The sequence below is a fragment of the Bombus flavifrons genome, chromosome 2, assembly GCF_040668555.2.
Source record: "Bombus flavifrons isolate JBK064 chromosome 2, iyBomFlav1_principal, whole genome shotgun sequence".
NCBI classification, from domain to species: domain Eukaryota; kingdom Metazoa; phylum Arthropoda; class Insecta; order Hymenoptera; family Apidae; genus Bombus; species Bombus flavifrons.
This window is the reverse complement of record NC_138443.1, coordinates 9381229-9408696: the sequence shown is the minus strand read 5'-3', so window position 1 is coordinate 9408696 and position 27468 is coordinate 9381229. Positions and strand designations below refer to the sequence as shown.

At 34.6% G+C, this 27468-nt stretch overlaps 1 protein-coding gene across 2 annotated transcripts in view; it reads left to right on the top strand.

Moving 5' to 3' along the window:
• The first annotated feature begins 1603 nt into the window (after positions 1–1603).
• The window catches only part of tsl (membrane-attack complex domain containing protein torso-like), a 32367-nt gene continuing 6502 nt past the window's right edge, over positions 1604–27468 (top strand). Inside the window, exon 1 of one of the 2 annotated variants that reach the window (XM_069131710.1) lies at positions 1604–2399. The gene's annotated coding sequence lies outside the window, so the exon portion shown is untranslated. Of the gene's footprint in view, positions 2400–4144; positions 4241–27468 lie in introns of those variants that run through there. The other variant, XM_069131712.1, reaches the window with a different exon arrangement.

Here is a 27468-nt window from a genome sequence, read left to right as displayed (position 1 = left end):
TTAGTCATATATCTCCCGTTTAACGTCACAAAGATTTCATACATTTTAATCTTGAAAATCGATCAATTATCATAAATGAATTGGCCATCAGTAAAATATAAAACAGGTTATCCTTGAATCTCGCTTATCCGATCTTCTAATTAAAATCTCCTTTTCCTTGAAAATAAACATGAATATCAATATGGATTAAATTCCATCATTACCCACTATCTAGCGTGTATCTCTGACTGAAAAAGGAAACGTGTCATAAACACACTAACTCAATAGCGTTTATTCGTTACACTCAAACGCATAATATCCTGAAGCATCTACAAGTTGCATATTTATGCCCATAATGACGTTTATGTATCCCTCTTTTCTGGTTTTATGTAATCAGTCCGTTTTCCTTGTATGTTTTTCCCGACCAGACGGCCATAAATAACGCGTCTTGTCCCTCTTATTTTCATCCTCATCTTCGACATAAATCGACGATGGACACAGATTTTCCACCTGCTATAAAACTCGTTCTTCCCTGCGGTGCAGCGTTCAAGCGACACAAAATAGAAGCCACTAAGGACACGTATGATTCTGTGCCACCTAAGGATCCATATTATTCAGACAAGAATCGAAAAAAGGAAAAAAGACGAGGATGCATCTTATCTGTCGTTTACCACCCATCGCGAGACTGGAACCTTCATTCCTTCCCTCCACGTTATCCCAACTAGTCCACTTAGTGATCAATGTGTGCGTGAACGATCGTTTATTATCGTTTTATGTATGCAGGATGTTGTATGCAGTAGTGCCTTGTTAACTGACCGCAAGTTGGAAATGAATTTCGTTAATTGATACAAGGCTTAAGACATGCAACACTTAAAAGCAAGGATTCTATGTCAACGTGAAAGATGATAAAGATATTGTGAGTGATATTAGATTTAATCTAATACTATATTAATAATACTACGGAGATTATGAAGTCAGAATTGTGTGTGAAGAGTTGAATGTTAGAACTTGGGACAAGCGAAATGAAAGGAATAGAAAATTAAGGAAATTATGAAAATGAAGAAAAGTAAATCTTTCAGCAAGTCGTTATCAGATAGAAAACTTAAAGTAAGAAATTACCAATTGCTCAATCACTTAACAGATAAGAACTTTCTTTCAGCATTCCATACTAATATCGTTGTATTGACACATATCCCCATTTTCCAATGAAATATTTTTTTATCAGCTCTTTCATTTTTATGGTATTAAATCTTTTTTAGTCATTTGAAAGAATATTATGTACTATCAAATGATATCAAACTTTATATATTTGAACGCTGTACAAATACTTTCTATATTCAAAAATGGTCGTATTTTCTATTATGACTAGTTAAGAAATATGCATCATTTTATGCAGCAAGTATAACATCCTCATCTTAATAAATGCTGTATTTTTAGAATTAATTCTTATCTTAAAATTGACGATTTACTTTTTTAACAAATCCACGATACAATGCTCTGCTATACGAAGTCCCTTCTAAGAGATGGCAGGGATAACTATGGTCAGCTGGCAAGGCAGAATTCCGGCCAGTTAGCAAGGCACTTACTATACACAGGCGCGCGCGCGCATTCACCGGTGATCGTTCGCTCACAGCGAGTAGATACGAAATAGCGGCCGCAGTCGCGAAGGCTCGCTGCTCACGGTGAGATCGTGGTACGTCGGGATCGTCAACGGAGAACGGTGTCGATCGTGATCGATCGATCGATCGTTGTCGGTGGTGAACGCGGCGATTCCCAACGTGACAAGAAGAACGAACAGAAAGACACGCCACACGTGAGAATACATCGTTCAGGATCAGAACACGAAAAAGACAGATAGATAGACAGATAGATAGAGAGAAAGAGAGAGCGAGATAGAGAGAGAGAGAGAGAGAGAGACTGGTGATCTCGTTTTTTATCGATCGATTGTCCTCAAAGATTCGCAACATCGATCGATGGTCGCATTCACAACGATCGATTCAACGCGCGGGAAATAAAAGACCGCGTAAACTGCCGGTACGATTCTGCGCAATGACAACGTCTTATCCGCGCACAAACTATTAATATTTCTAACAAATTGCATGTATGAATTTGAAGAAAGTAAGTGGTAATTGGTTTGAATTTAATTGGAGACTGAGTGACATTGAGTGATCAAGTTTGATCGTTGATGTAATATATTATCAAAGTAAGGTTAAGCGGATGTTTGTCACTTGGTACGAGATAGAATAACTCAAAGTGCACGAGGAGTGTGTCTGAAAGAACCACAGTGGTGATTTAGTAGTGAGAAACGACGAGTCTCGAAAGAAATGCTGATACGTTCTGTTGGTGGATCTATATAGTTGCGGCAAGATTGCAAGAGTAACTGCGAACAAAGAGAGATGGAGAATCCTTAAGACATCCAGGTGAGCCTATCAATTGCTCTTTTTTAAGTCTATGCAGGTGTTGCAGTTTTATCGATTTGACGTCAATATTTTGTAAGGGGAAACTTGACTGCTCGGTCGAAGTAATCGAAGTAAGTCGATGCGCGATAATATCGACGGATAATGTCGAGACCAGGATCTCTTCTTGCATAATAATTTATCAATTACAATACATAATATGTATTAGTAGATTGACAGGTTAGAAGTATGTATTAGTTAGAAATTATTGTAGACATCTTTTTTACAATCTGATCATTTTTTATCAAATGGAATAATGAATTTATAATTTGCCAACTTGACTTGTGAAATTTCATTTGCGTTACTACCAAACAATGTTAATGTCATGCAAGGATACTTATTAATAGTTGTAATTTGGAACGTGGCTTCTTTCGTTAGTTTCATAATGTTAATAGAATTGTGCAAGATGACCCTGATCATTATATAGAATATAGAATAATATCGTTCATGGAAATATTTTTTTTATGTTGCTGATTATTTCTTAACAGGTAGGTGAGAAATTTAATTAAAGCTTCTTTGCTGTATGAGAGTTCGTTGTTATCGTCACATAAATAGTTTGGTCATCAGATACCCAGTCGCCTCTGCGGCGCCATGAATGAGAATTTGAGGGTTTCGTATCTTTTTATTTCATACTCATGTCCTGATCCATCTTTCGTGCACCTTGTTGCTTTTAGCATCGGGGTAAGGTCGGCTCTTGAAACGTATCCAATGTTCGGTCGTTTTCATGAAAATTCAATTGAGCACGAGTATCTTATTCAAATAAGGAAATGAAAGAAAGAAAGGGGACGAAGAAAAATATTCTGTATATGTAATATTGAATATGCTCGGTCGTGAGAATCAATGGTTGAAAAAACATGTGCTGCTTACAATGCATGTTTTCAAACTCACTATGTATACAAAACGATATTTTATTTTGTTAGATATTCTGACGTATAGTTTCGAGAATGATCAAGATAAACAAAATTTATGATAATATCATTTCATATATCCTATGTAAAGTAAATCTGAATAATTGAATCGATGTTTTAAAGTTCTGATAGCATTTTCATATAATTATGTTTGTGATCCATACACATTTGCATAGATATTTTAACTATCTTTCTAGAAATCTTTTATAGGTTTTTTTTTATTGATTTTCTCGATGTATTATTGATGGAACAATTTATGTTAATGAGGATATGATTTCTATTTAACAAAACAAAAACATTACTATATATTTACATACATGTATAATTTAATTATTAGTTTAACTAAATTACGACACAAGCCAAAGATAATTATTAACATTGCTTACGTATCAAATACAACTACGTACACATATGCCAACCAAAATTTTAGAATCAGTAAAGTATATAGTTTTCTATATTCAAATGTATCATTGTTCTCCTGCCAACTTTTGTATTAATTCGTCAATTGCATCAAGTGCCAACTACTCTTATAAACCTGATGTCCTTCAATTAATTTAACTCTAGAAAATTATTATTAAACTAACCTAAAGTCATCAAGTTTCTTCTAAAAAAATTCCAACATCCCTTGCAAGCTGTAGTTAAAAATTTTCTAGTTATTAACTATCTACAAATATAGACATTACACGTTATAAATACAATAACATAACATTAACCTATATTTAGACTCGCACGTATGTCTATAATGATATAAAAATCACTTTCAACGAACACCAAACGATTTCTTCATACGTTTCGAGCTCATGGAACCGATCTGTCAGCCACTTGGTAAAGTAGGTCTCCATTCAGGAAGTGAACTTACCGTCGAAATGAAGGTGCACATGTATACACGAGCTGCACGTGAGTCTACTGTTCGAACATTGCGTATCGACTTACCTAACGCGTTATTTAACCTCTCGCTACGCTAAACGTTGGATTACATTCCGCGGGACCATCGGATTGCATTCCGAAATTCTATCCGAATTGTTTGCGATGACCGATGCTCGAATGGCGAATCAATAGCTGCGGAATCGATTGCAAAAAGCTCGTCTATTAGGTTCGTTTTGATGCACCGTTAGCATTGACTAAAACCGTTAATCTGCGATGCACGCGAACCTTGTCGTATTTAAAATAATAGCAGTAGCCTCGCTACGTTTCTTCGTTCACTTTCGCTTTTCTCACTCAATCGTGTCGTCCTGCTAATGAAAAATGTCTTAAATTTGAAGAATGTACGAGATAACTGTTATCGATACTCGTGAATTTCTGCTCAATTTTACGTTTAAATTTTTCTTGAAATATCGCAAGACTTTTGATTGTTGAAACAAGAATGAGATTCAGATATGTGCAAAAAGGGCCAATTCACAGGAACAATATAAGAAGGTGAGAACGTGATAGTCGATTAGGGTTGGATATTTCAGTAATCGTTTCGTTATTACGTAGTACAGGGAAATTCTATTCATAAAGAAATTTAATTTTTATTACTGTTGCAAATAAATATGAATTATGTATAGTATTTGAACGTTCTATGTGTATGTGTATGGCAGCGGAGAAAAAGCTTAAAGCTTAATATTATGGAAAGCTTGTTATAAAGAATTGTTTGTTAATTTTACAATCTTTTCTTTTCTTTTGTATTGTTACATGTTCGAATTCAATCTCTTTCTGTTTTATCTGCAATAATTAGAAAATTCTGAAAATTATCTCGTGTTTAATAGAGACAGTACGTTTCGAGTACAGGCGTTTGTGAAATTGTATACTATTATTCGAAAGAATGAGCCTCCAAATATCTAGAAATAATTAGCTACTAAGCTGAAGACCTTAGAGCCCACTGAAAGTTGTATTGCGACAACATAGCCTTGGACTCGTTGTACTTAGGGGATTAACGGACTCATTCTCTAGCTGATTTCTATGTTTTCGTGTAATTATAAAAGAATTTCGACGTTATGAATGGCAACATTTGACTGTCAGAGATTTTTCTTTATAATAATATAATAATAATAATAATATAGTAATATATTATGCTACGTATATCAATGCTGCAAACTTCGCAACTTATTAATTAATAAAAATTATTAAATTATTTAAATGTAATGCTTATATATATGATTTTTGTCGAATAATGTTTCATATAGTAAGAACTCTCTCGTAGAATAGTGATTGCTAGAGTAATCATATCTGACAAGAATAATGTCTGGAAAGTTTGCAAGTAAGTCATTAATAATTTCGATTGCTTTCGATTTTCAAATAACAGTGGAGTACTTCGAACTCCGCTTGAGCACATGTGTTTAACACGTGCAAAAACAAGGCTTTTGATTTGAGCAGTAATATACAGATGTCTGGATTTACATGGAAGTTGCAAGGTAGATTAATAGCTCAACAGACTGTGCGAGTAAAATAGATCTTATGAAGAAAGGACAGGATGGGGATAAGCATTCCTTGGATGAAATTGAGCTTGAAATATAATGAAAAACGAGTGGAAATAAATCTTATGACTTATAGACAAATCTTACACTAATTTGCTCACAAAATATATGATAATTTTAACATTGAACGTTCAAAGATTCTTACATTTATCAGATAACACATTTAACAGATTTTTACATCTATAATAATTTAAGTTGAATTTTCTGTAATATCTCATTCAGTATGGAAAATTGCTCGATATGCGAAAGAATTTTGGAACAGAGGTCAAAATTTTCGAAATCGTACAAGGATATCTCTGCTGTCATTCGATAGGTGAATCGGATATGTTGGTCAAGGTAAATGTCTGCACATCTTTAACTTCTAACTAAAATAATATTCCAAAGACGTATTATCTCTAGGTCATTGGTTTTATAAATTAAATAATTTATAAATTTAAGGATACGGTATCTCCAGGTCATTGATAATGATATAAACAAAATGATAGAATAAAATCCTAAATATAATATCTATTTATGCACATTAAAATGAAAACAATTTCCCATTCGACGCTGAGAACTAAAATTCACGCGACAATTACGCAAATTCGTAACGCATCGAGCCAGAAGCAGTTGGTTTCGTAATCAATTATCACGATGAACTTTCATTGCCTTTATTATACTTTCTCCGTGGCAGTACAGCTCGATTAGGGGGGCACGCGCGTCATAATAGAAATTATTCCCTGTGTAAGTTGCTTAATAGACAGGATACGTTTACGGCGAGGCAACGATTTCGTTGACGGTGCTCGTTTGTGTATAAAACAGTATCTGCTGTTCGTACGCATGAGTGTCGTGATAGTATATACACCGTGTATACTTGTAGAAGAAAAATTGAACTAGAACAATGAGTCAGGAGTCCACGAAACCGTGTCAGCGCGAATTAGTTACGCGAAATTGGCAAATGTGAATCTTCTCTTTTGCTAATTGCATTTTTTCGGAAGCTTCGGTCGCTAAATCGCATTAACCACTGTTCCAGCGATTGTACAGAGATATTATGTCGTGTAGAGGTGATGGTACTGTCGGTGAATAGTAGTGATAGTACATGCGACTAGCGCTACTAAATCTGTTACCTGATTCGATATAGAAATAATGATCCATTTGTAAATAAAAATGCCATAAGATAAGAACGAAAGGAAATTCTGGTGTAACTCAAACGACTATGCGGTCGTTGCTGGTTTAATATTGGCTAGTTGTCAATAGAGGAAGATTAATTAAGATGAAGGATATGGAAATATTGACTATAGATTATAGATTCTAAAAATAAAGAAAAGAGATAAGGAGAACATAAAAGAACAATTTTCTAAAGTATACGATTTCAAGCTAATAGCAATATTTCACCATATGAAATTATATGTACTTTATTATCAATTTAAATGGTTTGTACATTACAAGAGATAAAAATTATTGTCATTAACCAAGAATAGAACACGAATCCTGTTAGTGTTGATTTATATTTTTAGAATATTTTCGCTAACTTATAAATTAAATTAAAATATGTGTATAGGTTTCGAGCATTTCTACCAATTTAACGCATTGCATAAATCAACCTGCAATCACTCTAAATCTCTAGCATTTGCGTCACGTGTGCAGATAATAACACGTGTCTACCAAGAAAACCATAACGAAATTGAAAAGAATCGTGCAACTGTTCAACCTTATTTTAATTCTCTTCTAAAACAAAGTAACCTACAGTTTACTATGAATCAACCAGAGTATATAGTATACATGTATAATGAACCAACACTAACCGTCGAGCGTGAGTTCATTAGGATCGACGCGTTATCCCAATCGATTCGTAGATCCGGCGATATGGAACAGCCGCAGGTGCAACAGAAACTATCAAAGAAAGAACGAGCTGTAAGGCTATAGAAAACTCGGACCACACGGTGTTCTCATTGCATTTATCACTGGCATCGCGACGCACTTTCACGCACATTCGTGTACCATACACTACCACATTCTTGCTATTGTACAATACAATGCTGTGTGATACTCCTTATCGTCTATCAAACAGACATTTTTTTGTTTCGACGAACGAATAATAAGATACTCGATGCTACTTTAAGTCTCTCGTTCCTTTTTCTCTTATATTATACTATGTTGTTACATATTATTTTCAGTATTATCTGTTGTTACTTATTCTAACAATAAAAAGTGTTTAATTGAAGAATTATTGTTAATTTTCTCGAAGAACATTGAAGTGATTAGTATTTTCTGCGATGTTTTTATTCTTCTAACAGCAACAGTTCTTTTAGGAACCGTGTCAAATAATTGTTAAATAAACTTTATTTACGATAAACTCCCTTTCTTCTCGCATCTCATTCCAAATCCCATTCCAAACCCATGTGCATGAAAATGCACGCGATAAAAATCCAATACTTAATTTAGAATATTGCGTTAGAATACCTGTTCTACGACTAATTTCTATTTCTAAAAAAAATTATTTCTAAAAAGATTTACAAACTGGGAGAAGCTACGAATAGCTGATATACCATAAAGAGAATATCTGAAGATTCGTTTAAGATTACTATCGTAGACATTTGCATGGTAATGTATTCGTAGTATACACGCAAGTATCAATACATGCGGATGTGTAAGCTCGCGATAGATTAAAAGGAAAAGCGAGACAGAACGATTTATAACACGTGGTACGATTGCGGGTGACCGTCCTTATACCAGTTACCCAGATTTTCAACCAGGAACAAGCGGTCTCGGAGTAGTACCGGCGAGCACGACAGGATTTTGCAAGAAAAATACCAGGAGCTTGTACTTTCAAGTCGTGTTAGCCAGGTAAATCGACGACCTTACGCGCGTCATTGGCCGCGATCGATCGGTTCGTTCGTTATCCGTGAAATATTGATACGGTTATCTGTATCAACATATCGTGAAACCGTATAAATAGAAACTGATTGGATCGCATCAATAAAATCGATTGTTACGTTGCTGTATAGAATAATTGATGAGGCAACAGCGCGATTTAACAAGATGAGTGAATGTTCGTTAGGGTGGTTTGATAATGTTCATACTTTTGTGGCGTTAATGGTTTGTACTGATTGGATGTTAATTGATACGAGGCGCTTGTATGAATTACAATAGGCATTGATTCATTAATACTAATTGCTGTGTATTCGACGTTAATTGGTTCTGATTGCTGATAACACGCGATAGACTATGATGTAAAGGAACGTGACAATTTGATACTGCGACTCGTAGATTGCAGTCTTCGTACGAAAGTAATAGAATTTGGAAGAAAATTGTTATTCTTGTGATTTTTGTCAGATTAAAAAGGATTCTCATGGTTGAAGGAATTAGAAAATGTCGGAAGCATTATTTGATCCTGTTTTATGATCATTGTCATTTTTGCTCGTAAATTCGATCGATAAAAGAGTATCGTGTTTAAACACTGTTATTTGCATATTTGAAATAACAATGTTTTCAAGTTATGTCATTTTCAAGGGAAAGAATTTAATCGATTGAATTATTGGAAATCTTTGCGCTGGAGAGAATGATTGCTAAATCGTTCACTCACTCATCCAAATAATTAAAAAGCGTAAAAAGAGTTAACAAATCTTTTGTAATACAGCGTGGCTATAAAATGAGAAAACGTTGCTCGAATGAACATAGAAACAAGATAAGAGACAATTTAGATGAATAAAGCGTGGCAGATATTATTCATAAATAATCGTAAGACGTACAATATAAATTGTTTTGAGGAAATAAAGAGGAATTATGCGTGTACAGGAATTTAGTTGAGAATATTTTTCGCGGTTCGGGGATTTCCGCTCTGCTTCGTCAGCTGTTACGTGGTAACAAATCAAGTATAAACCGCGAAATTGTTGCTCAACGCTAAAATGACTCGAGGTTAATGTCTCAAAGCCATTCACACCACTCGCAGAGCTCAAGAAAGCATTGTAATCATTATTTCCTCCGCGCTCGACGATTACCCAGTATTCTCTAGTAAAGTAACAATGCAACGTGTATCTTTTGGCAAACTCGTTAGACTCGTTGAATGTGCTAACCGCGAGTTACATTCACGTTATTCTCCAAAATTATCTCCTCTCTTTCCCACCATTTTCCTCTGTTTTTATTTTCTGCCTTTTATCCTTTTACATTCGAAGTTCATTGAGAAGAGTATAGCTGTAATTTATTTAAAAAATGATTTGATCGAACCAACCTTCTAATATCTTAAAACAATTCTTTGTTTTTTTACAATCGTGTCTGTGATAATACGTTTCTATAATACATAACGCAACATTTGTTCTCATTTACCCGTTTTCGCAATCGATAATATATACTCGTACAATATACATAATACATACATATAAGAAAAGCGTTGCAACAAGTCTTGTGAAAATTAGCTGCAACCTCTGTTATTGAATCGAAGGTATAAATATGCTCTCCTTTCAATCGCTTTAAAAAGCTATCAATCGATATTAGTGTTACGTGGACTTGCTCCTGTAATAATTCTCCGAGAGAATTCAATATCATAACGTAATAGGGAGATACATATTCCAATTTTTTTAATTCTCGAATTTTCAAACTTCTCAATTTTCAAGCTCTTAAATTTTCAAATTCTCAATTTTCCAAATTTCGTTTCGTCTTGCGTTTACTTGCTTTTATCCGTTACTTTACTTATGATCGTCAAAGAATCAATCAAATGCTGAGCATAAGATTACCAAAACCATTCAAACATCGATAATCGATATCGTCCGGATTGCACCAGCAGGATCGCAACGAACCTTAATAATCCTCGCGTTTACACAATGTTCCTTGAACAACGCTGAAGTAACCGCTCGGAAGACTAACTAACGGCCGCCTGCAAGACCGTACGAAAGCGGTTTCCTCCGAAACGTTGGGCTCTGAAAGTCTGTATTCAGCCGTTGCAAAATCGCTCGTGTATTCCCGATGGAAACGTGACCACTGACGCGATTGGCTTCTCATGCGGCACTAGATCTTCGCTTCTTCCAGTGCTGTTCCTTTGGAAGAGATCCATGGCGCAAGATGATCGTAAGCGTCGTCATGCAAATGTCACGGGATGTGTTGTCGAGTGGACAGAAGAGAATTGCACGTGCAACCTCGCACGAACAATTTTCTTCTTTTTATCCTTTTTCCGAATAATAACCACGATCGAACACAATGACATCGTAGAATAGCCGTAAACGGTCGAAATTATACGAAAGACTATAAAGGAAATTGACGACGAGGAGATGTGCGTTAAAAGTTGGCTCAAGGTTGACGAGAACTACCTTTTTTTGTTGAAATATTTTAGCAGGTATAAATAGCGATGTCTCATTTTGCCATTCAAATTCTTACTTACTAATGCGTTCTTTATCTTTTTTTTTCACTCGTGAAAAATGTCAACGATTATTGCTTTTTTGCTTTTGTAGGAAGATTGGCAAATCGAGATGTCTATTTTAATATTTAAATTTTTCGAATTTATTGCTTTAAAATTATTAACCTTTTCTTAATGTCACTAATTTTGATACGCGCCAGGCTGCTTTCTGAATTCTTCTCTTATTTACTCTTGTGAAAAATAGCGAAGAAATTTCGTTGATCTTTCCTAAGCAATCGCGTTAATACGATATGAACTAAGGGTCTACAGATGGAGGAGGAGATTGCTTTTTCTTCGTTGGGAGATTCGAAACGGTGGAGTATGCTAGAGTGTATGGATGCATGCAAGTATTCGCGGGAACGAGGTGCTCTTATACTCCACGGTTCTAAAGATACGCTTAAAATGTCTCCGTAAATGCCAGGTTGGTTCCCGAAGATGTAAAAGGTATACGAATATTCTTCTTTCGCCTGTCGTTCAGTAATGACAATGCAAAGAATAATAAGCGAGACTGCACCGTCAACCTGCAAAAATCTCGTCTTGCTTCGACTTTCGAGATAACAGCGAGGAAGATGATTTATAAATTAAGGACACAGTTTAAGACGTAGAAAACACGTCAAAAAGTATTAATATGTAAATAAAATATAAAATTCATTAAAACTGACGTTTCAAAAAATACATACGACGACTACAAGAAGCCACATCCTTATATTTGTTATAGCATCTACGTAGTAATTAAATCAAATACGAATATATTAAATCTCCTGCTATTTAATAGTATAATTTCGTATGATTGTAAAAACTTGATGCTATGAAAATGAAATTTCAATGATAAAAAAGGTCTTCGTTGAAAAATAGGTGTTTATGGCGATACTTTCCGTAGCCGGTGTAATTGCAGTAAAGTACAAGGAAATTTCGTCGCATATCCGAAATCTCGAGCTGTTTAACAATGGCGATATGCTACGGTTCGATGGTACAACGAAGGATATCGCGTAAAGTCGCTGACGGATATCATGGATACCATGGACTCGTTATCAATCAGTTGTATAAACGGTGGCATGTTCAATATTGACGTATGTGTAATTCCTGCGAGCGTGGCGCGTCGTAAACACAAATTGTTAGGATGCTAGCTAATGGATCATGGCTCGTTGGCGACGGATGACACCGGATTCACAGTATTGATTGTCGTGATACGACAACATGGAGGTGCGAAGTCGTTTATCATGGAACATTTAACGAATAATTTAATTGTAAAATAACGATATTGCTGCAAAGTGTATGTTTGTTTATTCGAGGACATATCATTGATAAACGTACGTTTTATTACAGAATTCTATGTGAAAGCGAGACTCGCGTATACGAATGAAAACAGATCGGAAAAACAGAAATATTCGTGTCGCTGAAAATATCATAAAACGTTCCAAAAAGATGTTTTCAATCGCGTTCTTTTTGAATTTTCCTTTAAATACACCGATCGTGCTCTAGAATTTCTCGATTAAATTTCGATAGATATAGAATCATAGTTATAGCATAGATATAGATATACATTGTTTTAAATTTTAGAAAAGAGGTTGTAAAAAAAATGTGGAATACGAAAGAAGCAAGGCTTTCAAAATAACTTACGTTTTATACAATTTCTTACTTCTATTCGTAAAAGAATTAACAAAGCTTTGAAAATCTTTGCAACGCCGTGTAAATATAATCGACTTGATCGTACATTAATATTTAATGTTCGTTAAGGATTTCAATCGACGTGTGTCTAATAGGGATTTTCGAAACGTCTACGAACGAGGTTACAAAGGTTCAGATGCAAGTGTTGCAAGTCACAAACATGAGTAATTTAATAAGTGAACTGCTCCAGTTATCATTATAATAGCGAGCGATTAACGTGGTCGCGTTGCCGAGCTCGAAACACAGGCCGCTGTTTGCAGACTGATTTCCTGGCTGTAAAATATCTATAATTTGTCTTGTCGCCAGATAAAAGGAACATTTGCTTTTCGAGACCGCGTTTGTCTCGCAATTAATTTACATACATACGGTACGTCGGTCGAGTGAATGACCTCGACCGCGTTATCCACCAAATTCTCTTATTCGGCTCCCAATTGAAAATGTTGCGTAAATATCGAGGTCTTATTAATGTTGAACGAACTAATAATAGAATGCTTGATTAGTACGTTTGTTATTTAACGTATCGAGGTTGGATAAAAAATAGAGAGTGGAAACGATGTCACGATATCTACAATTAACATACTTCGTGGATCACCGATGACCCATGGTTATCGGTTGCGAAACTTTCATTAGATAACAACAAATATTTTCTTGCTAGCTGTTTGATTACTATAGTTTAGTGCAATTAGATTTTCTTTTACACTTGACAAGCACACTATCGAAAAGTAAGCAATTCAGGTTATTTTGTTCGGAGATAACGCGAACATAAACTTTAGATGAATACTAAGATTCTAATATAAGTTTTCCTTATCTATACCTTTCAAAGATGTGGAGATCTCAATTGTTTTCCATATAAAGGATATTTAAAAAGTTATACAATAATAAAATTGGTCGAGCTATTAGCAATTATTATTATTAGCAATTTGTGTCAAGGATAAGTTGTGCAATTTTCACGATTATTTAAGGTCGAAGGTCGTAATTCATTTACGAAGATATAATTTGCAGATATAATTATTATAGCAAACAAATGTACGCTTTGTGATAAAAAGTACGAGTTGCTGACACAAAGTGCTGCACGCAAATGACTCCGTTTTAGATATATACGTGTTCCCCCTTTACGGCGTCATATTTCACGTGGCTTCGTGCTGTGATTTTTCCTCGATCTCTTTGCGTATGTTTTGTAATAAAAAGAGAAACATCATATTCTATCAGCCTGGATTCGAGAAACCAATTTAAATGTTCCTATCACGTGAAACTATGTACAAATGATAAAAAAAGTAATTCATTGATTGGTTCTATTTCCGATATATTTTTCCGTATTTCTTCCTTAGTTCGATATTTGTTACTGCGATTATTTAACGTGTTGTCAATTTATTCTTAATAATGTATCAAAATAGATATTCCAATATTTAATTCTTTATTTTTAGGAAAGTAGGAAGTAGAAATTTCCTACCGTATTAACGTAAGAAACTAGTTTCAAGTATATACTTAAATTTAGAATTTATCAGTTCTTAATAAAGCAATAAATTCGAGAAACGCAGAAGTAATATTATACGTTGCAGATTCTGCGACATGTTATCGGAAATTTTAGTCAACGATGCTTCTTGAGTTCATTTGTCAGAGATCATAGAGCTTAAGCGATTAAAAGGATGACGTGTATCGCATATACAATTATATATCATTAAATATGCATATTATTATGCATTGGAAATCGTATGCGCATATAACCTTTAACTTCCTTTCTTTCTGTTTCACATTTGACATTTGAGTATTAATTTTATGACATAATTAGTTATTAACTAATATTAAAACATGCAACCATAGTAGTTTTAATGAACTTAAATTCTCAGCAATCTTTGATTTAACATCTCAAACGCTTTTCTCTCTATTTAATGGATCAACGACTCAGTTCCTTGCAATTAGATTATAGACGTTTATGCATTTATGCAAAACTTATAAGCGAAAATAATAGACAAAAATAAGCAGAATATCGAATGTTTAATAATTATTATGATATTCAGTGAATTGCAACAAAATTTTTCAAGTTTACTATAAAATCGATCGTACAGTGGTTTAACAGAACTCAGTATCTCCATAAAATTATACTATCTTGAATAAAAATTCTATGAAACTGCATAATATGCCTTGACTTCAAAGAAAAGATACAAATAAAATTAATACGTTTACCGTCATACTATCAGCGCAAAGAGATATTACATTTTTTCGTATTCGTAAAAACATAAAATCGCATAAACACACACACACACACAGTTTATTCGTAGTATATCTATGCTTATTATATAACCATGATATAACAATATACAATCAACCTTTTGACTCTAATAAAAAAAAAAACTGGAATGATAGAAAGATACATTCAAGCGAACAATTAGGGACGACACCACAGGATCGTTGGTTCGATGGAATTAGTGCAACAAGTGTGCAGTGGCAACAAGTGTGGCGGTGATTGGAACGGCAACGTCGGCGGCTCGAGTTATCTTTGGCTGTCTTGCAACAAGTATTCAGTCAGTGACCCATAACAATTAGTTTCATGGTGGAAGGGATAGTCTCTACGATGTAGAGGGGAATGTCGATTAACGGAAGTGGAATAAACTTGGGTGATCCGGTAGGGTAAGTCCAGCTGGACTTCTTGACCCTAGTATAATTCGCACACCAACGATGGACATCGAGCCTCTCGCTTTGATTACGTTTGTATTTAAGAAGTTTATTGCAGAAAGAGATCTCCTTTTCTCATTTCAATGGATCTCGACTTTTTTCAACAAAATATTTATCATATTATACAATTGTTACTGGTGTTATTCATAATTATATCGCGGAAGAACTGCATTCGATCGAAACGTTTTCCAACATTGTTAATAGTTAACGATTGATATTAATTATTAAGAAAAGAAGGTTCTGCGCGTTAGCGAGTAAATGTCAAGTAAAAACGACTGAATGTAATACAATAACATTGTAACACGAGAGAAACAAGGCAAAAGTGCAATCATATAAAGATTGAGTAGATATTGTAACATCCCAGGAACCATCAGCGTAACGACATAATAATAGAACGATATTATATTCAACAACATAATGATGCCAACATAACGATATACAAGAATAATACTGCAATATAACAGCGTCCATATTAATAAACTCTACCAATGTAATGCAACGATCAGTAAAAAGTATCATTCTCATGTACAACACGATCGATACATGTAACGATACATTTAACTCGTACGCACAAATCCTACCAACGACACGAGAAAATTGTATCCCAGGCACGGACGCAATTTATTGAATCATCCATCAAACGAATTACCCAGCCGTTGTCAGAGACAGAATACAAGTAAGATCCCTATGCACTTGTGCATTGAAATCATGAATTTGTAATGCGACATTCGCAAAAGTTTTCACACAGAGTTCGTTCGTACATGCGTGCATGAATAAGATCGATCGAACGATCGACAAATAGAAGTAGATCGGTAACGGTGTACGTAAAAATTTATGCAGTTCTTTCATAGGTTTGTCACGTTGCACAATGGTTAATGAATGAAATTTAGTAGCTCAATGGTCTAGAAAGGATGATTTATTGGTTTATAGACTCCATAGATCTATTTTCCAATGAATTTAAGTGGCTCAACTGGCGATATAGTTCTAAAATTGTTAAAGGAGCTTCAAATTTATTTGATTAGATGTTGCCGCTACGCTTTTACACTAAATATTGTTAGTTTTAGAAAATTATTATTTTTTTTTGTTACTAACATTTATTATAAACTTATCGTGATTATTGTACATAAATATAGACTAAAATAATTAATTTTCTATTCTTATTCATTTTTAATATATCAAAACTTATTAGTAGAAAAATTCTGAATTATTTCAGTGAAGTAGTGGTACGAGCTACTTAATTTATTTTAATGCGCGCCGTCTATCTACAGTAGCAGACAAAAATTTAAGACGACTATTTTGAGGATTGTCGTTATATTATCGGTACTAAATAATCAACAATTCGAAGTTATCCTTGTAATTACATATATGCTCGTACTCTATCTACGAACGACCAAGAGACTTTTAAAACGTAAACGGTGCTCGAGAGGATAGGAAATAATTCGATCCTGTATTTGCTGAACATTCAAACACAATGGTAAATTGATATTTAAAATGAAATCTGTCCTATAAATAATCTGAACGTTTGTGTAACAACCATTTAGAGTCTTCATGATTTTCGTTTCAAAGGACATGGTCTGAAAGGTCTGTCCCGGAATAATCCAATATTCAGCCAGAAACTGTGAATTGTTTTCGCCGAAGAACAAGACTGTAGAGAGAACAAGTGCAACAGTATAACTGGACAGTACAAGATTTAGGAAAAGTATTATTTTCCGATGAATCGAAGTTTAATAGCGTATAATAGAATGAAATTCGATAACGAACAATTGCTTATTTGCTCATTTATTATCTACAACGCATTGCTTATTTATTGATTGTTTATTATCTATAATATAGCGCGATAATCTACCAGGAAAGTAGTCGTCTTAAATTCATGTCCGGTACTGTAGGTAAACAAGACTCTTTAACGAATGTCCCGATGCAAGTAGTTGAAAAGGACAGAGCCCTCAGATCTGTATGCGGAATAGACAATTAAACCACGTTATACCTGGCAAGAAACGCCAATGGCGTGTCCTATTAGCGTACATCGCATTTGCGAAATCAGTGACAAGTTTAAGTAATAATACGAGAAATTAAATTTATAACGAATATCGAGTGCGATCGATCGATGATCAGGTAAATTCGATACACTTGAAATACACGTGCAGCCGGCACGCGTCGCTGAGTAATGGCGCGAACGCGTGCGCAATCATTTATGCATTTCAGGCGTATTAGTAACGTTAAGTGCGTTACCGTTAACCAATGGAACAGTCGCCGAGGAAGAAAATTGATCGCGACCAGGTTGGACGGGACCGCGGATTCTATTTACGAATTGCGTGTCTCCCTTTCTAAATCCGTCATACGATAGCAATGCTGAGAATGAAGGGAACACGTCATTTTCATCTGCACCCGTGTTACCGAGGGACGAGATTGATGTGTTCGCCGAAGTGAAAGACAAGGGGCATTGTTGTAAGATGGATCAAAGTATCTTTACAGAGAATGAAGGATTAGATGATATGAGTCGAAGTATGTCTCAGGTCCGATACATGGAATATATACGTCGAATCTAGGCTAATGCGCATATTTATTCAAATTTATATTTTTATTAATGTCATTAGAAATATAGAGTTTAGATGAAAAACTTCTACTTGTGAAAGTTTTGCCTGTTTGACGTTATAGAAAATGCTCTATTTTGCTTGTCGTGTGCGTTTTGTGTACTTGTGTACCTTGAAGATTTCTTATAAATATCATGCTTTATGAGAGATGCCATGATCTTTTGTTATGTGCGTTCCATGTATTTCTACGACATCGAATTTCAATATCGTAGAAAGTACATTTTTGATAGCAGTTACTGATTTGATAAAAAGCAGTAAGGAAAAAGCTGGAAATTCCCTGTATAGCTATGCGTTTTTACGAGTCTGGGAAGTGACAAACTTGACTGTAAGGAATTCCTGGTACGCTGCTTGGAATTCGTGAGACATAACGGAGTTCTCATAATAGAGTTCTTGTAGGTTTGATATATTATACAGGGTGGACCACACAGGGAAGAGTTATAACCTGATATAATTCTGAGAACTTTTGGTGATCCCATGAAATCTTCGATTATTCATGCTTTAACACTATGAGTCACATGGAAGTTAGTGTTCGAAGAATAGGAAGTCATTTGTATGAGATGCTGCGTGTTTGAAGTTATCTACCTCTGCGCGTTTGAAGTTTTCAGGGTTGTCTGTGCCAGAAACCATGAGTTCAATAACTTTGACTCCACGAACTTACGGCTATTTATAACAAATTTAATCATAAAGATTAGTCACAAGAATCTCGTCTATTGTTTAGTTTCTTAGTGTTTTCATTATAATTCGCTTCTGAAGAAATATCGTAGATGATTATGCTTTAATCTGACAACTAAGTATTAACGATTCTAACGAATGAATAATTTAATACCAACATGAAGTTACCAGTAATAAGATAGAATAACATAGATAGACAAAGTAAAAACGAGTTCTAAAAAAATTCGAACAATTTCTGAGTTACACGTTAGATCGATTTAACGTATAAAAAAAGGTGATCTGGAAAATTATTTCAAGTCGCGATAATTCACTTTCAGTGCTTTATCATCAATCGCTTTATTTCCCCAAAGTAGGGAAAAGTTTGACGATTCGGATCGAACCTGTTAGATGAAATCCAGTTTCAACGACCTGTTCTCGTTTCTTTCATTCAGACGTACCATTTTAGGAGTAGACATTGAGAACCGTATTGGACACGAAGTTGATAGACCAGCAAATAACAGTCACGTCGTTTAAAGTGCACGTGCATCGTGATTCACGAGCGCTATAATTGTGACAATCATTTATTATACTTCTCTCTTTCCCTTTCTCTAAACTCTTTGTCTTTTAGAGAACGCAAGTCGCGTCTATAAGCCTTGAGACGTGCATACGAATTGCGAATTCAGTTAACTAGCCTCGATTTAGCTAAATCACGAGAATCGACTTGTTATGCTAGTAAATTAATGTACGGTGATGAAAGTGGGTGCGGGAAAGTCGATAATTATGCGGAGTGTCTAATGTAACGAATAATTTACATGTTTGCGGAGTCGCTAGGAAGGCAGGTTGCTGATTTCTGTAGAACTTCTGAAAAATTTAGCAATTTCGTGTGTACCTTTATGCTGAATTTAATGAGAAATTTTAGAAGAAAGTTCCATTTATTTAAAAATCTTTTATGATTTTGGCGAGCAGCCACATACAGCGGTATACGAATAAAAATTTCTCAGCAAACATAGATATCTAAACACAAGAATAACTATCTATCTTCTGAATCACATAGTGTATTACACTTGGCAAACTCTTCGCAGAAAATATCGCTTCTTTCCACGGTACAAAACACACTATTCTTCCTTCCATCATCCACACGATGATATCAATCTCGATTTCTATACACATTCCACAATCTCGACGTAGAGGAAGCGAAACCATTACAGCATAAACTCTCTGCAACCTAAGTAATTCTCCCATCGAATAACTTTTTATATCTCAACTGAACTAATATTACGCTATTGCTACTAATTAATATCGCAAGCGCGATAGTGCTTCTGCATAAAATACAGGTAGAGATCAAAGAAAGATCTTTGAAATTGCATATCAAAAATACGTAACGATTGTATTGTATAACACATAAGAATCAAGGTAGTCAAAAGTGGTTATCGATGTTGCTCAATTTTTAACAACGATTAAAATAAGATAGATTTCACGAACCAAAGTATTTTCAACAATACGAATGATTTGGATAATATTGTGAGAGAAAAAATGCACAAATACTACGTAATAATTTATGAAAATTAAATATCGTCGTGTAGTATATTTCAATCTATCGCGGTATAGGAAAAAGTATATTTTCAACAATACGAATGATTTGGATAATATTGTAAGAGAAAAAATGCACAAATACTACGTAATAATTTATGAAAATTAAATATCGTCGTGTAGTATATTTCAATCTATCGCGGTATAGGAAAAAGTATATAAAATTCGTGTTAGACGATGGTCGGTGAAAAAGACATCTCGCCCGAGAATAATTCGTCTGTGGCACCGCTTCCGGTGTCTAATTCATTGCGCAAAGATTCCTTTCGTGGTCCCAGCGACCACACGACCACGCTACTTAAGTAATTCCTCCCCATTTGCCTCTACGTCACGTAGATCTCTCGCTTCTTGTACCAACGACAACTGAATCGCAGCGCCCGCGAGCGCTCGATTGTTCTTTCAATCGTGATTTTTTTCATGACGCGGCTGCTCATCGCGTTATTGACGCGCGCGCGCACGGAAACGCATCGAATTTTGTAACGAAGGCTTCCTCTTCGACGATATTCCTCTTGGACTCTGTTGTGTCCTCAAAGCATCGTTTCTTCGACAAGGAAAGGCGAAAGGTACGTGCTTCGAGCGATTCGAGCGATCGTCATTGCGGTTAGGTGCTGTTTCGTATCGATGACAGTCGACACGTTCGTCGTAGTTGCTGTGACGTAAACGTTAGGATTGATCGTTAAAAAAAATTGCGATATCCTGGTTTCTTTTATTTTTACTTATTTTTATTTTTATTTTGAAAAATCGCTTTGCGAGAAGTGTTGTTTTAAAAAGCATCATAAATATACGTCGGAAGACCATATTTAAGATAGGTGAAAAGTTTTAGAACGTGGAAAGCGGGTAATTTTTTCATGACTATCACAACAGTATCTCTGACTTGAGTTTGACAATGTTACCAGATAATATGAAATCATTCGTTGATTCTTGGTACTTTTTTTTTATTATCTGTAACAAAATTCTATAAGAGATAAATATTTTCCATAAGTTTCTTTTATTCGATCGACTCGGACTTTCGACTTTCTAACGAATTACCTGATTCATTGTACGCAGTAGTCTTTAAATAACTCCTTAAATGTCATTTAATTAACATCATAAAAGCCATCGATAGATACGTAACAACGTTTTATAAAACAAATTATTCGCAAATGAACGGTTACGTGCGTATCCTCTGTGTCTCATGTTCAACGTTTCATTATTCCCCCACCGAAACTGCAATTTCTAATGTCTCGTGTGCTGTACCATCGAACGCACATCAATTCCAAGCGATTCTTGAGGAATAAAATACGGCGACACGCACGTGACTTACACACCCGCGAAATTACGAAATGTACCTTTCAGAAGACCACGACGTCGTTCATCTCGCTTTATGTCTGCCCCATACGATCGTTCGATGCATAACACTTATTACACAACGTTTGGTATAAGTATGCCTCTCTTGGAGCAGCATCGCAAGAATGAGCGTGCAGGGACATCCGATGGTGTTTACGATCGTTTAATTCCACGAGACTTTCTAACGTTACGCTCGAACGAAAGTAAATATTTATCGCGCGCCAATAGTCGAACCGGAATTACTTTCCTGTCTTAAATAGTTTGGAACAATAGTTTAAAACCTAACACCGTTACATCTATGACTAGGCAAAGTTGTTTATGATAAATCGATAAATTTCCCTTTCGCTATCCTTGAAATCCAATAAAGGAGAATGTCAATTAGGTTAGTGCACAATGCGTGCACCGTGCGAACTTCACCTGTTTAGTATGTCCGTGAACTTCTAATCATGGTGACAAACCACTTTCTTGCGCTTAATGGAGAATGGCGAAAGTGGAACCTGTTCCACTTCCGTTTCACTAATTTGGAAGCATCGACGTCCTCGACTGGGCGGATGCGCGCTGCATAATGTTCCATTGTACCATTCACGCTGGCTTTACGGCTGTTGAAAGCTGTATTTATACGCTCTTGTAGGCGTTAATTTTGCTTAATCCTATACTTTGCTGGAAATAATTAGAGTATTGCGTGTATCGACGATTAAATCGCTGTATATTACGTTGTTTAGTATACGAAGATTATAGGTGAAAAGTAAGGCACGTAGATTACGGATTTTTATGTACTTATAGGAAATTGGAAAGCGTAAGATTTCACAAAATGCACATACGTAGTATGAAAATATATATCAAATATCCAAGACATAGCGTTTTCTGTAATACTCGATAGGTTAAACAATTTTCGACCGAGGTTTTATTTTTCTAATTATATCAAAACTATGAATTTACATAAAAATCCGCAGTCTAACGATAAGCAATATTTCTGGTCTTTTATAGAAGAACGATTTTAAGATTTAATTTAACAATTTGTTGTCGCTCGATTCTACACCAAAACTATCTTCCCGTTTGATCTCGACGTTGTTTTATAATTTCTCGTACTGTAGAAACAATTTCTAACGCTCATAACTTTCAGTAGGGAGAAATCTCGATTTCTATTCAGTTTCTCTATTTCAAACGCTAGATCTTCTTCGTATCGACATATTGGACGTCAACGTCGAAAAGCAGTGCACTTTCACGCGGCTCGCCTTATTAAATATTAAAATGATAAAGGATGGGGTCACCTTGAGGCGCCGACAGTTCTACGCGATGAACCCTTTGTTGTAATCTTATGAATATGTATGGCAACTTTTGTTTGCAACACAGCTACTGTGAATCTAGGTATGTGGAACGATCTTCCTTTCGAGATAAATCGACAAATAGTTTCCTATTATGTAAGTCTATAACGCATAGGCGTCGATGTTCTTTTATCAAGGAAGGATGCTTAGAATATAATAGGTGACCAATCTTTTGATTACAGCTGGTAATAGTTTCTTCGAGAAGGATACTTTTGGGTAGATGCTTGTTACACATTTTGATAAATGTTTTCAGTAGAAAGGGTCTGAAAGTTTCATTTTCTTTCGATGTCACAAATATACTTTGGATCATTATGTAAAAAATGTTAAGAGATATATGGATTTTGTAAAATAAAAGATTCACGTCGATTTTAGAATGATTCTTATTAGTAGTAGCACAAATTGAGATGATTGATGAAATCATTCTGAACAATATCAGTGCAAAACGTGGAACGATTGTGAATATTTGTTGTATCTTCTTATTCATTTTTCGGCCCTTCATTCTGATATATGTCATCATAATTGCAGAAGAAATATCTAATTTCATATTTGTGTTTAGCATGCAATAATTGGCACGTAAGAAGCTGCTACAAGCATCTCATATAAAATGATATAATTCTGTCGATATTAACGAAAAACGAACAATAATTGCAATATCGTATTGTAAATAAAAAGAATTCAAAAATGCAAGTACACAGTCTAGATATATCGTGTGGAAGATTTCAATTCTACTTTCACTCTCATCTCGCAGTACCCGATTGTTAAGGCCTGTATTCATTCTGCTGTAACATTTTGTTACAGAATGCACTCGTAACACAATAAGTCATCATCGACGATAAATCGTGAACATTATGCTTCGTATTATTTTAATCCTAACGTTAGAACGAAGATGCAAGCGACCCTACATTATGACATTAATTCTATGAAATCTGAGCAACGTAGTATCAAAAATTCAGCGCAGTAGTTAATTAATAATTAATAGATGATTTTATGAACTTTGGATCCCACAGATCCTGTGAGATACACAGAGTAACTTTCGGCACTGAAATGATAAATATCGATTTCGCATAGCCTAAATTATACACCTTGTGTGTTGTATAATTTCTTGTACACTTACTTAACAGATGTTACATAATGGCTTATGAATGTACTCTTTTATTTCTTAGATAATTTAATATTAGATATAGATTTAATAAACTTTTTTTTTATTTACAATACAATATTACAATTATTGTTCGTTCTCCGTTAAAATTGACAGAATTATGTAATTCTATATGAGATGCTTGTAGCAACTTCTTACTTGCCAATTATTGTATGCTAAAAACAGATGTGAAATTAGATATTTCTTCTGAAAAAATGTTAGAAACTATGTTATTACTCAACGGTGGTTTAATTACTTCACGTGTCTCCATAGTAATTTCACTTTGAGATTATGACAGATTCTAAGGTAAAATTCTAATCTTAATTTTGCAAATAACTCCAATAGATGAATTAGCAAAGAGCGTGTCATGCTACTATAACATAGTATACATATAACATAGTAACAATATTAATTTCGTGAATGACATTCTACGACTTTCCGCGTTCTAACGATATCATAAATGCCAGAGATTTATTTTTCGTATTTTATCACGAGACAAATGTAACATTATAGCATAATACGTTCCATGAAACGTTATACTCCAAGAATGACGCTTTTAAACCAGAGAAGTTCTTATGCATTTCCGTTTCTTCGTCATTATGGCTACGCTCTTGAGAGAAACAATCACGTTTTACCGTATTAATTGATGCTCCAATACGGTACTTCGTTTGAAACGTTCTTCCTTTGAACTCATTTCCATTATTCATTTATTCAATACACACGTTTTCATGCAATAGCACCCAAATTCCCATAAATCAATCGGAAAAGAACAGGATTAATATTAAATACTAAAATAGCAACAAAAGTATAATTAAATATCATACAAACATATTTGAAAAATTCTTTACGAGGAATTTAATCCAAACTTAATCCGATTTACTGTTCATATGCAATGTATTTTTTCTCTTATTCGATTAGGAGAATTCTGATTATAAACAAAATACGATATAATTAAAAAGCTCGAAAATAATACGGATGCAACGGAATTAACAGAAATAGATGGTGTTGAAAAGCTACCATTGTAGACACTAAAAAACGAAAACGTGGTATTGACAATTATCTAAAACACGTAGATTTCTCAGATGCCGGGAATAATAGGAAAAGTTCAAATATACTGATGTAATGAAATGGTTTTATTGCGACGAAGACGTCAATAATGATGATTTTATGCAAATAGAAAGAGCAAACGTACGTGGTAATTGAGACGCGCTTCCTCCTGTTAAAGCATTCATGGCATTCGAGGAAAAACTTCGACGGTTCTAAGTACAAAAAGAATGTAAATCTATGCGGTTACTTATGTTGAAAAAATTATGTGACCTAGCAGCCAAAAAGATATTGGATCCATAAATATTTGAAGAATCTGTCAATTAATCTTAATTCACTATTTACTATACTACCATTAGTTTGGATAAGAGAGGCTCTACTATACATAAAAGTTAATGTTCAAAGATTATAAAATAATTTACTAAAACTATAAGATTGGAAACATATATTCACTAGAATTTTTCTTTCCATCTATTATAATCTAATTTTAATTTTTATACTTAGAGCCACGGTATAAATTAGGATGATTTACTTTGTGGATTAGTATAATCATCGAATACTGCATTTGCACATTTTCATTGAGACAACATACTAGAAAGTAGTCTTCCTCCAACATATTCGAGTCACGAACGCAAACATAAAATGTACACCCGAGCCAACCGCGTAATTGTTCACATTCCTTGGACAGAGAAACGTTCAACAAGTAATTACCAGCCGATATTCCTTCAGATGTAAATCGTTGCAAAACATTCGCGTCGCTAGGACGATTGCCAGATTGGAAGAAATCCAAGGGCCTAGCACAACCTTCATTCGTTACGCGATCTATGCATGAGCGAAAGCGTTTAACGATATTACTACGAAGCCTCGTTCTTAAAGTAGCTTTTTCATAGACGTCGTTAAATGGAGCAAAAAGAGGTAGGCGAAGGTTCGACGAATTAACCTTCAAGGCAAGTTTTTAGAGATTCTTAAAGCCTATTATTAGATTATTATGGAAAGTTTGTGGCATAATTAATGTGCTTCCTATTGGAATAGAATATTTTTTGCAATTTGAAAGGATAAAATTTTAAGGTGAATTTTTGTAACTAAAATTATATTTAAATTAAAAAAAAAGAACAGTGGTTGTTAAAGGTGCCTCTAAGCGAAATTAAACTAATGATACGTCAATCGAAAGAACTTGCTGAGAAAAGCATTTCAACAAACTTTTACTACCTTACTCCCATTATTAGGGTACTTATTAACCTAAACATTACAATCTATGTTTGGTTTCTTTTGTTCTACCCTATAAAAAATTGTGAAAAAATCTGAGCTACTATAGCCGTGGTGTTCCAACATTTTTTCAGTGCGGAATCTATTTTTTAAAAATTAGGAAGGATAATTGAAATCGAAAATAGCAATTTTGTATTAGCGTTATTAAATGACAACATCTATGTTTTTATAGTAGAAGCTACCTATAACGTTTATTAACTCATAATTTTTTCTGAATTTCCGGGATGAAGCGTAGTTAAAAAATTAAAAGTCATCATCTTTTATCTTTCCATGCCTGTAAGAGTGATTTATGATGTATTTATATAACTGATTTTTTTTTTTAGTTTTATTTTTATTAAATGAGCGAATCTTAAAGTGTCTCATCTTTTACTAATCTTCGTCGCTGTCAACGTTGATCACAGAATTTACTCGCTCAACATTGAAAGTTTTGTTGAGTATTTCAGCAAAGCTTGTAATGTGTGCTATATATCCAACATGTGATAAATAGTAAATTATCGCAGCGATATGCGAGCTAAAACACAAGAGTGCCATTACTGTTTGCACAATGCACATTCACAAAAGTGACTTTTTATTCTTTAGCAGCCATGTATTATTATTTTCCTTCAAACAACATTGCTCTATATTATTTTTTGAATCCATTACCTCTAGCAAGTATCACACTGCTTGAGATAATCGATCAGATCCAGCAAGAAAGATTTGTAAATTGTTATTTGGAGGAAAGTAATGATATGACACTATTAACACTGTCAACGCTAAATACAGTATAAAACGTACAAGTGCTGCATAAAGCGTATACAGAAAATATGTTCGAATTTATAATTATTTACAGCACTGAACATACCAAACTCAATTGACTGCCCGAAAATAGAAAGACATTTTTGTTCCTCACGCATCGCTGCGATAATTTATTATTTATCGCATTCTATATATAAAAATCATGTCGCGTACACGATAAGGCCTGCTGAAATACTCAACAAAACTTTCAATGTTGAGCGAGTAAATCTTGCGATCAACGTTAACAACGACGAAGAT